This window comes from Tursiops truncatus, chromosome 1 (assembly GCF_011762595.2).
Source record: "Tursiops truncatus isolate mTurTru1 chromosome 1, mTurTru1.mat.Y, whole genome shotgun sequence".
NCBI lineage: Eukaryota > Metazoa > Chordata > Mammalia > Artiodactyla > Delphinidae > Tursiops > Tursiops truncatus.
The window spans coordinates 131,508,151-131,524,119 of NC_047034.1; the positions used below are offsets into that span (position 1 = coordinate 131,508,151).

At 42.2% G+C, this 15,969-nt stretch overlaps 1 protein-coding gene and 1 pseudogene across 1 annotated transcript in view; one reads left to right on the plus strand and one right to left on the minus strand.

Moving 5' to 3' along the window:
- The window catches only part of TM2D1 (TM2 domain containing 1), a 139,948-nt gene that overhangs the window by 81,062 nt on the left and 42,917 nt on the right, over positions 1 to 15,969 (plus strand). The window lies entirely within an intron of this gene.
- Positions 5,573 to 5,914, minus strand: LOC101323169 (putative G antigen family E member 3 pseudogene; annotated as a pseudogene).

Consider the following 15,969-nt stretch of genomic DNA (forward strand, 5'->3'; position numbering starts at 1 on the left):
TGCTGCAATGAACATTGTGGTACATGACTCTTTTTGAATTATGGTTTTCTCAGGGTATATGCCCAGTAGTGGGATTGCTGGGTCATATGGTAGTTATATTTTTAGTTTTTTAAGGAACCTCCATACTGTTCTCCATAGTGGCTGTATCAATTTACATTACCACCAACAGAGCAAGAGGGTTCCCTTTTCTCCACACCCTCTCCAGCATTTATTGTTTGTAGATTTTTTGATGATGGCCATTCTGACTGGTGTGAGGTGATACCTCATTGTAGTTTCGATTTGCATTTCTCTAATGATTAGTGATATTGAGCATTCTTTCGTGTGTTTGTTGGCAATCTGTATATCTTCTTTGGAGAAATGTCTATTTAGGTCTTCTGCCCATTTTTGCATTGGGTTGTTTGTTTTTTTGATACTGAGCTGCTTGTATATTTTGGAGACTAATCCTTTGTCAGTTGCTTCGTTTGCAAATATTTTCTCCCATTCTGAGGGTTGTCTTTTCGTCTTGTTTCTGGTTTCCTTTGCTGTGCAAAAGCTTTGAAGTTTCATTAGGTCCCATTTGTTTATTTTTGTTTTTATTTCCATTTCTTTAGGAGGTGGGTCAAAAAAGATCTTGCTGGGGCTTCCCTGGTAGCGCAGTGATTGGGGGTCTGTCTGCCGATGCAGGGGACATGGGTTTGTGCCCCAGTCTGGGAGGATCCCACATGCCGTGGAGCGGCTGGGCCCGTGAGCCATGGCCGCTGAGCCTGCGCATCCGGAGCCTGTGCTCCGCAATGGGAGAGGCTGCAGCAGTGAGAGGCCCGCGTACTGCCAAAAAAAGAAAAAAAAAAATCTTGCTGTGATTTATGTCATAGAGTGTTCTTCCTATGTTTTCCTCTAAGAGTTTTATAGTGTCTGGCCTTACATTTAGGCCTTTAATCCATTTTGAGTTTATTTTTATGTATGGTGTAAGGGAGTGTTCTAGTTTCATTCTTTTACATGCAGCTGTCCAGTTTTCCCAGCACCACTTATGGAAGGGGCTGTCTTTTCTTCATTGTATATTCTTGCCTCCTTTATCAAAGATAAGGTGACCATATGTGCGTAGGTTTATCTCTGGGCCTTCTATCCTGTTCCATTGATTTATATTTCTGTTTTTGTGCCAGTACAATGCTGTCTTGATTACTGTAGCTTTGTAGTATAGTCTGAAGTCAGGAAGCCTGATTCCTCCAGCTCTGTTTTTCTTTCTCAAGATTGCTTTGGCTATTCGGGATCTTTTGAGTTTCCATACAAATTGTGAAATTTTTTGTTCCAGTTCTGTGTAAAATGCCATTGGTAGTTTGATAGGGATTGCATTGTATCTGTAAATTGCCTTGGGTATTATAGTCATTTTCACAATGTTGATTCTTCCAATCCAAGAACATGGTATATCTCTCCATCTGTTTGTATCACCTTTAATTTCTTTCATCATTGTCTTATAGTTTTCTGCATACAAGTCTTTTGTCTCCTAGGTAGATTTATTCCTAGGTATTTTATTCTTTTTTTTGCAACGGTAAATGGGAGTGTTTTCTTAATTTCTCTTTCACATTTTTCATCATTAGTGTATAGGAATGCAGGAGATTTCTGTGTGTTAATTTTGTATCCTGAAACTTTACCAAGTTCAGTGATTAGCTCTAGAAGTTTTCTGGTAGCACCTTTAGGATTCTCTAAGTATAGTATCATGTCATCTGCAAATAGTGACAGCTTTACTTCTTTTCTGATTTGAATTCCTTTTATTTCTTTTTCTTGTCTGACTGCTGTGGCTAAAACTTCCAAAACTATATTGAATATAGTGGTGAGAGTGGACTACGTTGTTTTGTTCCTGGTTTTAGAGGAAATATTTTCAGTTTTTCACCATTGAGAATGATGTGTGCTGTGGCTTTGTCATATATGGCCTTTATTATGTTGAGGTAATTTCCCTCTATGCCTACTTTCTGGAGGGTTTTTATCATAAATGGGTGTTGAGTTTTGTCAAAAGCTTTTTCTGCATCTATTGAGATGATCATATGTTTTTTCTCTTTCAATTTGTTAATATGGTGTATCACATTGTTTGATATGCATATATTGAAGAATCCTTGCATTCCTGGGATAAACCCCTCTTTATCATGGTGTATGATTCTTTTAATGTGCTGTTGGATTCTGTTTGCTAGTATTTTGTTGAGGATTTTTGCATCTATGTTCATCAGTGATATTGGCCTCTAGTTTTCTTTTTTTGTGACATCCTTGTCTGGTTTTGGTATCAGGGTGATGGTTGAAATTAGTTATTTTATTCAGTAAAAGATGTAAGAAAGACCTACCTTGTGCCCAGCTCTGTGCTAAACCTTAGAAGTAAATATGTGCATAATTAATATGGTCACTGCCCTCACAGTGTGTGTGTGCTGACTGGTGAAACGACTAATACACACACACACACACACACACACACACAGTGGCAATGATTTTATTTTCATGATTACCAATCATCTCTAGCAAGATTAACTGAAAATACACCAACTGCCTACGCTGAGGGTCCACTGGAGTCAGAAAGAACAAGTGTCATGCTGGCTCCACCACTTACTATCTGCATGACCTGAGTTTCTTGATTTGTAAAATGGAGATAATAATTGTAGTGCCCTACTATTAATAGTAGTATAATAGTAGGGTGGTTGTGAAGATTAAATGTACAATGCAAAGCACAGCGCCCAGCCCTTAGTAAGGACTCTGCGAATGTTAGCTACTGCCATTTGCCTTCATTTCAAGATCACCAGCTTCATGTGCCTATTGCTATGCCTCTTCTAATGTGGCATTAAGTACGGAATAAAAAATATTTCTTACGTGGTATGTCTAGCCCTGGGGAGACAGGGACTATCGCTTCCCTCATTTTGAACAGTATACTTCTATTAGTACAACCTGGTTGCTAAGGTTTCTACTCTAAGGTTATTTTATTCTAAGAACTTTAAACATTGCCTGCATCCTCAAACAGAGGGATTGCTCATTGCTATTTTGCAAAACCCCAGTTCTTTATGAAAGAAGGGCCATTGCAATTACCAGTATATTTTCGAAGGAAGATGGTAAGGGACAACACTGTAGATATTTTTAACCAAAATAGAATGGTGCAAAGTTAAGCTATGGAGACGTTTACCCATAACAGACAAATTTCCTGCATTTATTATTAATGTTTCAGGAAAATACTGTTTTCTTCCAGATATGTAAATTTTGTGTTCACTGTGGTAGCATAAGTAGGTTGGTGGAAAAATGCCTTGTCCAGTATGCATGACCATGAAAATAGTCCATAAACATGCAGCTTCCTTCTCTAATACATTTATTAAATCTGTACCAATTAATTGCCTGTTCGATGTTCAGGAGGCTGCAGCAACTGCTGCTCAACGGAAACTGTGAGAAAAGATCAGAGAAATGTCAACAGTTGACAATCTAACAAGAGGCCATTGTCCCCTCTAGAAACTCATTAAGGGGAAGGACTTGGGTGCATATAAATAGCCTTTGGAAGGAGGCATCTCCATCAGCTGCTGAGGATACCCTGACGATGTGGACAAGTCTGGATAGATAAGTAGCAGCAAGGACATTGCTAAAATGCCGCTCAAAGGCAGTGCTGCAACCATCCAGCACACTCAGACCGAGGTTTTCTGTGTTGGAATTCCATTGACACAATTATTTGTAATCAGGAAGTGGTTCAGAGGCTACCTAGAATAGGCTACCTGTTCTCTCCCCAAGGGTCCTAACCTAATAATGGTCACTGGACTCCTTTGACCATCTGATGAAGTTCTAGTCTCTTTGCCCATAAAAATAGTCCTTCATATATATTCACCTAGGACTTTGCATATAATCTTTGGGGCTTCATAGATGCCCCAGAAGCTCCATGGGCCCTGGATTAAGAAACCCTGCTCTTTTTTTTTTTTTTTTTTTTTTTTTTTTTTGCGCTACGCGGGCCTCTCACTGTTGTGGCCTCTCCCTTTGCGGAGCACAGGCTCCGGACGTGCAGGCTCAGTGACCATGGCTCATGGGCCCAGCCGCTCCGCGGCATGTGGGATCTTCCCAGACCGGGGCACGAACCCGTGTCCCCTGCATCAGCAGGCGGACTCTGAACCACTGCGCCACCAGGGAAGCCCCCCTTTTTTTTTTTTTAATCCTTTACTCCCAGCAGTGAACCGGTAGTTTTTCCTTTTCAGGATGGATGTCTACTGATCTCCCCTACATCCCACAGATTCTAGCCTTCCTTCAAGCCCAGTTCTTGTTCACACCCTAGTGCTCTGAACTCTCAGGGCACTTGGAGTTGGTAACAACTTAGTACCCAATTATGTCTAGGACATCCTGAGTCTATCACTTACATGGCATTTAGATATTCATCCTTTCAATACATATTTAATGAGTGCCTACTATGTGCCCGGCACTGTTCCCAGACAATGATTAAATTGTATTAAAATCAGGATCATATAACACAACTTGCCAACTACCCCACTAGACTGTGTGTCCTCAGCAGCAAGGACCCGATCTCCCACCTTGCCACATCTTTTTCTCTTGCCTTATTCCCACTCATCTGCAAGGGCTCCGTTCAAATGTTCTCTCTCCTGGGCTGGGTTAGGAAATCCTCTTCAGTACTCCTCTGGCACCCTGTGCTCACCACTGTTAGAACTCTTGCTGCATTGTTTTGAAGTCATCTGTTTCCATGTCCGTTTCTCCCACTGTGCTTTTGTCCAGGGCAGGGTCTTACACTCAGAGCCTGGAAATGGTAAAACTCAAAATATTTGTTGAATATCTAAGCTTTCTCTCACCTCCAGGCCTTCAAACATGCTGTTCCCTCTACCTGAAATATTCTTCCTCCTTTATTGTTTGCAAATTCCTATCAGCTTAAACATCACTTCCTCAGGAAAGCTTTTCTTTTTTTTGATTCCTAGGTGAAATTATGTCCCCTCACAAAATGCTCCCCCAAAGACTTTGAACATCCATTAATATTGTATTTCACTGTGATTCCTTGTTTAATATTTATATTCATTGTTAGAATATCAGCTTCATCAGGGCAGGGGCCATGGCTATCTTATTTTCCCCTGTATAGCAAAGGACTAAAACATTGTATGGTCCTTTACTATTCAAAGAGTAGTTCAGGGACAAACAGCACTGGCATTCCTTGGGAGCTTGATGGAGATATAGAATCTCAAGCCTTACCCCAGACCTTTGGAATCAGAATCTCCAGGTGATCTCCATACACATTAAGGCTTGAAAAGCAGTGGTCTACTACAAATACATTCAATAAATACCTGCTGAATGAATGACAAGTGTTGAACTGAACAAAATGGAACCAATTCAGCCTTGGTACCCCTGTAGTCCGGCACAGAGCCTGGCTCAAAGAAGGCACTCAGTAAGTGTCTGAGGAACAAATATTTTCTTCTATTCATCCATATTCACTGTGTTTTCTTCAACTAGCTTGTAAGCCAAACTTTGGGGGCCAGGGTCCTATTTTGGCCTTTTTTTCCTTTTATTTTAAGTTGTAAAACTTTATTGAGAGATGGTTAGCAGTCAAATTTCCAACACAAGGACAGCATGCTTGGCTTCAGTCTGTCTCTGTTTAAATCTGTGGTTGTCCTTCACCAGCTTCTGGCATTTTAACAGGCTCTAGACTTGGTAGAATCTCCTTCTTGACATCAGGACCACCTCCAGGCTCATCCACAGTCTTCAAGAGAACCAGTTTCTACTGATCAGCTTCCATATCAGCCCTTTGAGCTACAGATGCTCCTTCATCTTCAATGTCATAAGCAGGTATAATATCCTGACTCTTAGTTTGTGGTTCTTCTAGTTGAGGTTGTTTATCACTGAGCTGCTGAGCAACCAGAGGTCTAACTGGCTGGGAAGACTCTCCATCATTTCTTCTTCCTGCAGATTGGGATCTTGTTCTGACATGCCCACTCATATTTCCCAACTTAACTCGCAGGAGTATTGCTATGAGGATCTATTGGCTGAGTTTCATTCAGCAAGGAAGAATCCAAATGGCAGGAACACGATCTGCCCTGCACAGCTGCTGTTGGTCTTTTTTCTTACCTCTATATCTTCTAAGTCTGCACCATATGCATGGTAAGTACTCAATAAAAACTTGAAGCTAACCTGATACTTCAAGGTTAAGTAATACATCATCCACCAGATTGGATTCAAGGTAGCTGGTTTGAAGGGTGGGGTGTGTGTGAAATGACCTGGGACATTTTCAGTTGTGTGAGACCCTCAAGCCCAGAGAGCTGTGCTTTGAGTCTCATTCCTCATCTCCATATGGAACATCCCATGTAGGGTAACAAAATGGAGAGGCTAGAGCCATTTAGTTCTCTAGAGGCTAGAGAACTTTGCTTTCTGGCTTTCACTCTTTTCTCAGGACAATGTTTGGTTTGAAGAGGCCTAATGATGCTACTTACAAAAGCAAAAACACTGAAACAGATCCTTCTGAGTAGTATGTCTAGTATAATTGCCTCTTCCAGATTTTCTCCAGGGAAAAAACATTTGATTTTTGGCATTTGGTCTTAGTATTAGGACAACTTACAGACTGTGGGCAAAGACTTTGTGAAAACAGGCATATTGATACATAAGGTTAGGCTTTTTTTTAATGAGGTGAAAATAACATTTGGATTTAAAAATTATATTATTGCGTCTAGTGAACGCTCTTGATGTTTCAGGAGAACATTGCACTGAGTTAAACTCAGCAGATACTTCTTGAGCACCTCTTGAGTTTGGTGGTGCAGATTCAATCTTTGACCTTCAGGAGTTTTGGTCTAGAGAGGAGATTGTGTCTTGAATTTTTTTTTTAAATCTATTTATTAGGCTGTCAAATCTAAGAGATTGTGGCAAGAATTTATGTTTGTTTAACACTGTGGGACTTTAGAAAGAAGAACTGGAACTCTGGAATCCTGGAGCCTTTGACCTTTAAATTGTAGATCACAAACTTTCCAAAATAGTTAAAGATTATCCTGCGATGGAGAGTCACCGTGAAATGAATGGTCATCAAAGGCCATCAAAGTCTCTCTGACTCTTCCCCTGCCTGCTCTGTGAGAGTTTCCACCATCTCAATTCCTTCCAGGTAGACCTGGAAGTTTTCAAGGATGTTCTTATATGTACTCTACCTACTGGTCCTTGGCTACTCGGTGGTGGCCACCATTTTGGTCGTATCCTTCTCTAACTTCTTGCTGTGAATCTTTTTTCATGACAAAAGCTGGTGCCCTGGACCAACACTCTAGTTGCAGGTCACCAAAAGCCCACATAGCCAGCTAGTATATATGGCCATGCCTCTGTCAGCACCTCCACCAATTCTAATGCTGCCACCCACTCTGTCTACGGATATGGTCCATACCTTTCCTCTCCTTCCCTGCCTGTGGCGAAGAGGCTCTAAAACAAAACCAGAGCACACACCTGGATCCAGTTAGCAATCTGTTCAGGAGCCAAGTAAACAAGGAATTTCTGAGTCACAGCCTTTCTATTCCCCACTTCATGTCTTCTGCTTGCTACCTCAACAGCCAAGAGATGCCTGACATGAGAAGCTCGATCTTTGCTTCAGACGTTCCCATTTTTGCTCTCATTTACCATACCCCCCGGAGGAAACAACTTACCTCCAAATAAATTAAAGGAATCTATCCTGTAGGTGTGTTTGTAATAAGGCATATGCCTATGCTCCCCATGCCCCCAAAATTAGCCCAGAGAAACACCCCCTTTCTCCCTACCATCAGCTCTGGCTGCCAAGGAGAAGCAGATTTCCTGAGGCTGTTTGTCCTAGACCTTCCCATTCCCAGTGGGGCCTGGGCTGGCTTGTTTTATTGTCTGCCTTAGAAGGGACAGTCTGGGTTGGTCAAGAGGTTAAGAATCCCAACCTTGTACCCAGCACACAAAGCAGTTAGGATCGCAGGCTTTGGTAGCCAGATCCTGGCCCTGCCACTTTTTATCCACTCTGACCATCCCCTTATCTGTAAAATGGGGAGATCCTTGTGACAGAGGGCAGCACTAAGTACGATTGTATATGTAGTGTTTGGCTTTGAATCACAATAATCACTCAGTTATTGGTTGCTACTAATAAAAACGAAAAGAGCTAAGTGGTTTCCTTTTAATAGCAAGACATGTGATAGTAGCATTTTAACATGTCTTCCTGCCTCCGGCTTCTTATTCTCTGCAATCCATTTCCATTCAGCTGCTAGATTCATCCCCCCAGAACATTTTGATCACATTATTCCCCCATGTGAAAATGCTAGATGGCTTCCCGTTACTTACAACTGAAGTCTGAAGTCCTCCTCTTTGCACTCAAGGCGCTTTGTTCTGGCCCCAACAAAACATTACCTCCTTTTCTCCACTACACCTCTTCACACCTCCTCCACTTCAATTAAAATAACCTCCTTACATACACCCACACCCTGCACACTGTTTGTCCTTTTATCCAGAATCCAGATCTTCTCTCTTCTTTGCACTTGGCTCAAGTGCCACCTCCTCCACCAAGCCTTCCCCAGCCCCTAGGAAACCCCATAACTCTTTATGAGCCTTGGGGCACTTATCCTTTGTCACGACACAAGAATCTGCATAAACTTTGTGCTTCAAATTTATACATACATCTCCCATAGCAGATGATTAATGATGATATCTGCCTGATTCATCTCCATATTCCTGAGCCAAGGTTTCTTAACCTCACTTCTATTGACATTTTGGGCTACATAATTCTTTGTTTTGGCGGAACGTCACGTGCACTGTAAGCTGTTTAGCAGCATCCCTGGTCTCCACTCACTAGATGCCAATAGCATCCCCCCACCCCTGGTTGTGACAACCAGAATTGTCTCCAGACATTGCCAGATGTCCCCTGGAGGGCAAACCGCCGCCCCCCCCAGTTGAGAGCCATTGCCTTAGACCAAGCTTGGAGGCCTGAATATGGATGGCTCTGAGTAAATGCTTATGAAAGAAAAGAAGGCGTTTGGCTTAGGTCCTTCTAAATTTAAACAGTAGTGGAACGTACAATTAATGATATGATTTCAGTAATTGGAAATAAAAATATAGAGTTCCCATGAGAACTAAGAACTAGAGATAGAGATTTGAATGCCACCAGCATGGAATCAGCCAATAGGTATCTATTGTGTAACATAATATTTAGGAGTGTGGAGTCAGGTAGGAGTTGGGTTCCAATACTGGCCTCACCACTGTGTCACTGTAGGTGAGTACCTTAATGTCTATGAGCTTCTGTTCTCTCATTCTGTAAAACGGGCATAATAATTGTCACCCTCATGGGGTTGCTATAAGGATAAATTAGATAATGCACTTAAAGTGGTTAATAGAGAGTCTGGAATGTAGTAAGCACTTAATAATAGCACAAAAAACTATTATTAATACTGTGATTATTATTGTAATAATGATTCATGTCTAATCCTTTTGGAGGTCATGACAGTATTATTTATTTCCATCTTATAGATGGCTTGTGGTTAGAATCTGGATCTTCTGATCTCCAACTTTCACTACATCATCATTTATCTGACACAATGCAAATGGAGTCTCATTTACAGGAAGAATCTTCACTTTTTTTAAATTTGGAAACTGAGTGCTAACTGCCTACAGCAAAAATTCTTTTTCAATTGGTAAATATCATTTTCGTCTATAACTATCATTGGGAAATTCAATAACTGCTTATTAAGCACTTTGGATAAGTAGATGTGCTGGATATTGGATATAAGACACCTGGTTTGCTAAAACACAGCACCTGCCTGTTTGTAGCTTACAAATCTGCAAGCTCAAAGATTCTGTCCTTTAGGCTTTAAAAAAAAATGGATTCATAAGTTTAGCAACCAGTGGGCACCAGCTCCAGGAGCACTTGATTTTTGGAGTAAAGCAGCACGAGCGGCTGCCTTGGCCTCTCGCAGAAGCCGAGACAGAAGCTGAGGGACAGGACAACAGGCAGGTGGGGAAGCCAATTTCCGCCTGAGCGAGCCAATCGGCTAAGCGTATCCGTGCAGGTCAATCCACAGTCCGGCAGAATAATTCTCTTGCCTTAGAAAACAAACACCAGAGGGAAGGTCAGGAAAATTTAGCCCCGAACCTGTTCTATCACCAACAAACTGGTTGACCCAGGGAAAAAAACCTCTCCAAGCCTCTGTTTACTCATTTCAAATTCAGGGCATCAGATGAAATGAGTGGTACTTAATTAGTGCTACCCATATTGGAGGTAGAACACTGGAATAGTGTAGATGGTGCAGGATTTTTTTTTTTTTTAAGCGATTACAGCCATTAACAAAATGCCTGACAACTCATAAATATACCTGCGGGGTGAGGGGAAGCGTTTGTTATCACATTAGATCGCTGTTGTTTAACCGAGTGTTTATCCAGTGGGTTAGATCCATTCATTCATTCAGCAGTTGAGCACACTGGCTATGTCATGGGCCTGGACTGGGAATAGAAACTGCCCTTGTCCTCAAATGGGGCTTACATGTAACCAGTGAAATCAATCATAGGTTACAGGAGGAGGCATGGAGTCTTTTTTCCTCCAAATACGAACCCCTGTGCTGAATCTGATATGCCGCCGTGGACCTGGTGATGGAGATCCCTACCTCCCGACTCCTCACCGCCAGCTCCTTACACCCCTTTCCCACTGGCTGGAAAATCCTCCAGCAGTTGCCCAAGTCGCCGACACCCCTGGTTTCCGTGGCAGCAGAGGGATCTGCTTCGAGTGCTTTCGGCTTCCTGTAGGTGGAGCCAAACCCCCTGACTGAGAGGCTGCGGCCCGCTCCCTCCGCAGCCCCCGGCGGGCACTTCTCAATCCACCTCCTTCCCTCTCTCTCCTCTCTTGTGCGGTCCCTTCCACATCCCCACCAACCGAGTGCGTCGGAGGGGAAATCGTGCCAGACTTTGGAGACGGCTGCCAGGTTTCTCTCAAGTCTTGGCTTAACAAAGGAAAGCAAATTACAAAAATGGAAATTTTCAAACCAGCGTTCAGTGGTATTCAGCTCGACGTTTGGGTAGCGCACAGGCAGAGACCGCATTCGTGCTATTTTGTGATTTAAATGATACCGAAAATACCTCCTTGCTTGGGTTTTCTTCTTCCAAAACGACTTCTTTCCCTCTTCGAATTTCCCTTTCTTCGGAGAGCCGCAGCCCCCTGACCACTCTAGAACTGTTAACATCTGTGGAAATCTTGCCTCTGCTGACTTTTTTCTAAAGAGTTGAACTTTAAAAATGCCTGCGCTTTGCAGCCTGGAGAAATCCAGATAAAGAAGTTTCTAGGCACTTTCCCAGGGACTCCTGCGTTTCGTGTGGGGAACTCCGAGTTCTATGACAGAGCATAAATCGTCTTTCCATTTCATCTCCATGCGCGGACAGCACCTGAATGTGAAACTTGCCAGAAACACGTGCTACCTTGTTCTCCCCTCAACTTGAATGGTGTGATCTGTCTCATCCTTAAAAAATGGTTTTAAACTGGCCGCTGAGTTGGGTCTTGAATGATCTTACTTCACGGTGAAGTTTTTTTCTTAAAAAAAAAAAATATATATATATATCCTGATCATATCCTCCTTGCTAATTTTTGTTGTTGCTAGACAGGCCTCGTCCCAAGTGGGTTTGTGAGAAAGGCGCTTCCATTGTTTGTTCCCCCCCAGACTGTACCATTTCTTTCCTTGGAAGCTTTGTCTCCTTCTTACACAGCTGTGTTTGCGGTGCCTGGAGACAGGTGGGGGGAGCAGCCTCCAGGTCCAAGCTGCCAATTCTCTCTCTAAGGACTGTCTGAAAAGCTATTAAAATTTAAAGATCACACACAAACACACACACACACATTTTTTTTTGGTGGCGGTCACTCACTACATCTGACTGTTGTGTAGGGACAGCTGTACCAATTAGCCAGACTGAGACTAGAAGTCACAGCCATTCTATTGTCTGTATTCTCCAGTCCACAGAAGCATTACCTTGGGCCATGGCCACGTCTTTCTTTCTTTCTTTTCTTTTCTTTTCTTTTGGCCACACAGCATGAGGGAATCTTAGTCAGGGATTGAACCCATGCCCCCTTAAGTGGAGGCTCGGATTCCTAACCACCGGACTACCAGGGAAGTCTGACGGTCACATCTTTCTAGGCACTTTCGAGGCTACGCGTCCTGTAGCCTTGGCCCAGTGATGGGACTGATTATGACTGTGGGAGAGAGGACCACTCATCTCAATACGTAAACATGGGCAATCTTCAGGCGGTAGTCACAGTAAGAGGTCTTTGTTGGTTGGGGCCCACACAAAAGAGAATTCTCTACCTGGGTCAAATTAGAGCAGATAAATCGGACTAGACTGGTAGTGTTTTTCAGACTTCGTAATGGAAGGATGACTTTTCCAGACTGGGTCAGACACCCTATGGTTTCACCCTGAGGACCCTAGCTCCGTCCTCTTTAGGACCCTCATGCCTTGGCTTGTGCTGTTACCTCCTCTTGGAATTTCTCCCCCATCCACTGCTCTACTTAGCAAACTCTTGTCTTTCAAGACTTCTCAAATGCAACCCCTCTGAAGTCTTTCATAGCCGTGCCCCTGTGCCAGTCCCCCTGTAGAATTAATCATTCTGTGGTCTGTTTAGTATAATTCTTTTGCTTGATCTATGTAACATACTACACTGTATTATGCATATTTTTTATGATTCTTTCTCCCCTGATAGAATATACTCTTTGCTAAGACAGGGAATACGTCTTATTTACCTCATACCTCTCACACTAAAAATGCTCAGGAGAAAAATCTCGTGAATGAATAAAGACATGGCTTTAAAACATTTTCAAAGGGGAAATTTGTTTCCTTTCAGGTTCTTCTATTTCAACGGCCAGACATCTATGACTGCGTCTGTAGAGCTGAGAGTAAAAATTCTAGGTTTATGTTAAAGTCTGATTTTAATATCTCAGAGACATTCTTCTGCTTATGGTAAGGAAAGTTTGATATGCATGTAGGTGGAAAATTTCTACATCCCCACCATCTGATTAACGCATCTGTTCCTACAAAATCTGTGGTGTCTGTGGTGAGAGCAGAATATCACCACAGATACAGGAGCTTGTAAGAATGATGGAGTTCTATCGTTAAATGTAGCCTTATGAGTTATACTAAGTAGTTGTTATTTATTAGACTTTATTCACTAAGTTGCTCAAGCCAGAAACCTGGAAATGTCCTTGGAACCTCCTTCTCCATCACTTCCCACGTCCAGTTATCTCCAAGTCATGTCACTTCTCCAAAATATCTCTCAGATTTGTCCACTGTTCTTCATCTCTGCCATTGAGCCATTCCAAGCCACTATCACTTCCCACCTGGACAATTGCCAAGGCCTTCTAGTTAGTCTTTCTGCTTCTTGTCTTGCCTGACTCCCTTCATGTCACTCCCTGGCCAGCCACTTTTCAATGGCTGCACTTAGCATAATCCTTTATATGGTCTGGTGTGGTCTGGCTCCCGCCTATCTTTTGAGCCTCTTTCTCACTGAATATACTAGCCTTCAGGTCCTTGAACTTGCCAGAGTCCTGCCTACTTCAAAGCTTATCCCTGTGCTTACTTCTCCTGGGAATACTTGTTCTCTCTCTTGGATCACTCGTCTTTCAGAAATCAATTTCAATGGCACTTTCTTGGAGATGTGTTCTCTGCTTCTCCTCCCCCCTTCCTCTCTCCTGGATAAATTAGGTACCCACTATTTGTCCCTCCTGGTGCCTTGTTTTTCCTTCATGTTAAGGATCACAGGTTACAGTGATAAAATTATTGATGTTTTTATTTATTTTATGTTTACCTCCCCATCCACAGTAGATCACATGAAGACAGGGATCGTGTCTCTTTATTCAAAAGAGTTGACCTGTATACCCAGTGCCTGACATATAGTAGGTTGTCAAGAAATACTCTGGCTAGTGCTGCAACGAGAAATGTAGCAAGTCATGTGTAACAGGCCTGTGACATGAAAACAGTTTCATGCAAAAAAAGTAAATGGTAATCTGCAGTGAGACTCAAAACTGTTTATGCACACGGAGCAAGCAAGGGGAAGACTTGAGTTATGATATGATATCCCATGGTCTTTCTCCACTGCCATTTGAAAAATAAGAAGAGAACAAGAACAAAAATATTTGTTTTACAGCTCTACCAAGATTCAGCCCTCCCCTTTCTCTCCCCCTTGCATCAAGTACATCCTGTACTTTTGGCAACATGTTGACTGGATATTTAAAAGCTGTGAACTGTTCTGAAAATTTCACATACTGGGTTATGGGCCATGTGTGTTTGATCAAAATTCAATTACTACGCTGTACCATACTTGGAAACCTATCATCCCAAGTTATGAAGTATGACGAAATAGGCGAACCTAATTGGTTCAGTATGGGAACAGTATCAACCAAGCTTGTTATGATAAATAGCTTCCTGTGTTAAAGGTTCTCTAGAGCTTATAAGTATCTTGGCTCACCTCCTTCAGTGGAATAAGAATATTGCTCCCAGGGACCCCCTAGATCACTGTCCCTCCAATGCAATGGCAGTTCAGAGTTTTCTTCAACTTACTACCCCTGAAAAAGAAAAAAGCTGTGCAATTTTCCCCTTCTTCATTTAGAATTTGAGCACCTGGGAATTTCTTTAGCTTTCTTTTTTTCCCATAGAAAAACAATTAAGAAAAATTATGAAGCATTCCAAATATAGGAAAATAGAGCAAACTTCAGACAACCTTGTACCCACCACTCAGAATTAACAAATAATCATTTTTTTTCCTATTTCCATCAGACTTTTTGTCTTTGTTTTTTTTTTTTTTTTTTTGTGGTACGCGGGCCTCTCACTGTTGTGGCCTCTCCCATTGCAGAGCACAGGCTCCGGACGCGCAGGCTCAGCGGCCATGGCTCACGGGCCCAGCCGTTCCGCGGCATGTGGGATCCTCCCGGACCGGGGCACGAACCCGTGTCCCCTGCATCGGCAGGCGGACTCTCAACCACTGCGCCACCAGGGAAGCCCCTTCCGTAATTTTTAAATAGAACTTCCAATAAGAAGTGCTCCCTGAGAGCTGTAAACTTTAAAAAATAGAATGTGACTGCATAATTTTTTTTCGCTTAACAAATGTCTGATTTTTTTCAAATCAGCTTCTCCTTCTCCTTCTCCTCTTCCTTCTTCTTTTTTTTTGTATTGAATCTTGCCTGATTGAATAGCATGGGAATTGCCAGAATAAATGCTATTATCTATGTACAGTAATTAAGGAAATAGTCCTTGTCATTCTAATCGGGATCAGGCTCTGCCTGCCTGTATTAAACTTAAATGATAAAGAATTGCTGGAGTGTAGTGCAAAATAAAGGGAAGTCAGTTACTAGCATGTGGTTATTCTAGATAAATAGTAGATGTAATGGAGGCATGCATTTTATAGAGAGTGAGGAAGAAGTTAAATAACAAAGATATGTCCACTTTTCTAATTTAATGAAATCATTATTTCAGGAAAAGAAACTCTTTAGTTTCTGTCTTTGGGAAGAGTCAACATTTCCTTCATAAACTTCAGTGTATTATTTTAAAACATAGCTTCAGCAAATACAGGTCAAACTCTACCATAGAAAACATCAGTTTTAAGACAGCAATCACAATAAACATTTTACTGTAAGAAAAATAGAATGAAGCTTTGGAAAAGGCCACATTACACAGTTCTGAAACGATTCTGACAGGGAGTAAAGCTTCCCTTACAGAGCCAGTGCGCCAAAGTCTCTTCCTCTGATGTTCTCTATGGCTCTCCTTCCATGTCTCTCTGTGTATTTATCTCTCCTGGCTACTATATATCTCGTGTTTCAAATATAGCACAAAGGGGTCTAAGGGCTCTGGTAAGTCTTGGAACAAGCCTCACCCTGAAGCCATGAAGTATAAGAAACACAGTTTGTTTTCTTTCGAAGAAATTGAAGTGAAGCAGTGGTTCTCTGCCAAGGAAGGTGCCAAGCACCATATTAACCAGTGTCTGAAAAACTGGTGTGCTCTGTACTTTGCAAGGTCTGGTGCAGGGGTCAGCAAACTGTTCCTGTAAAGGGCCAGATA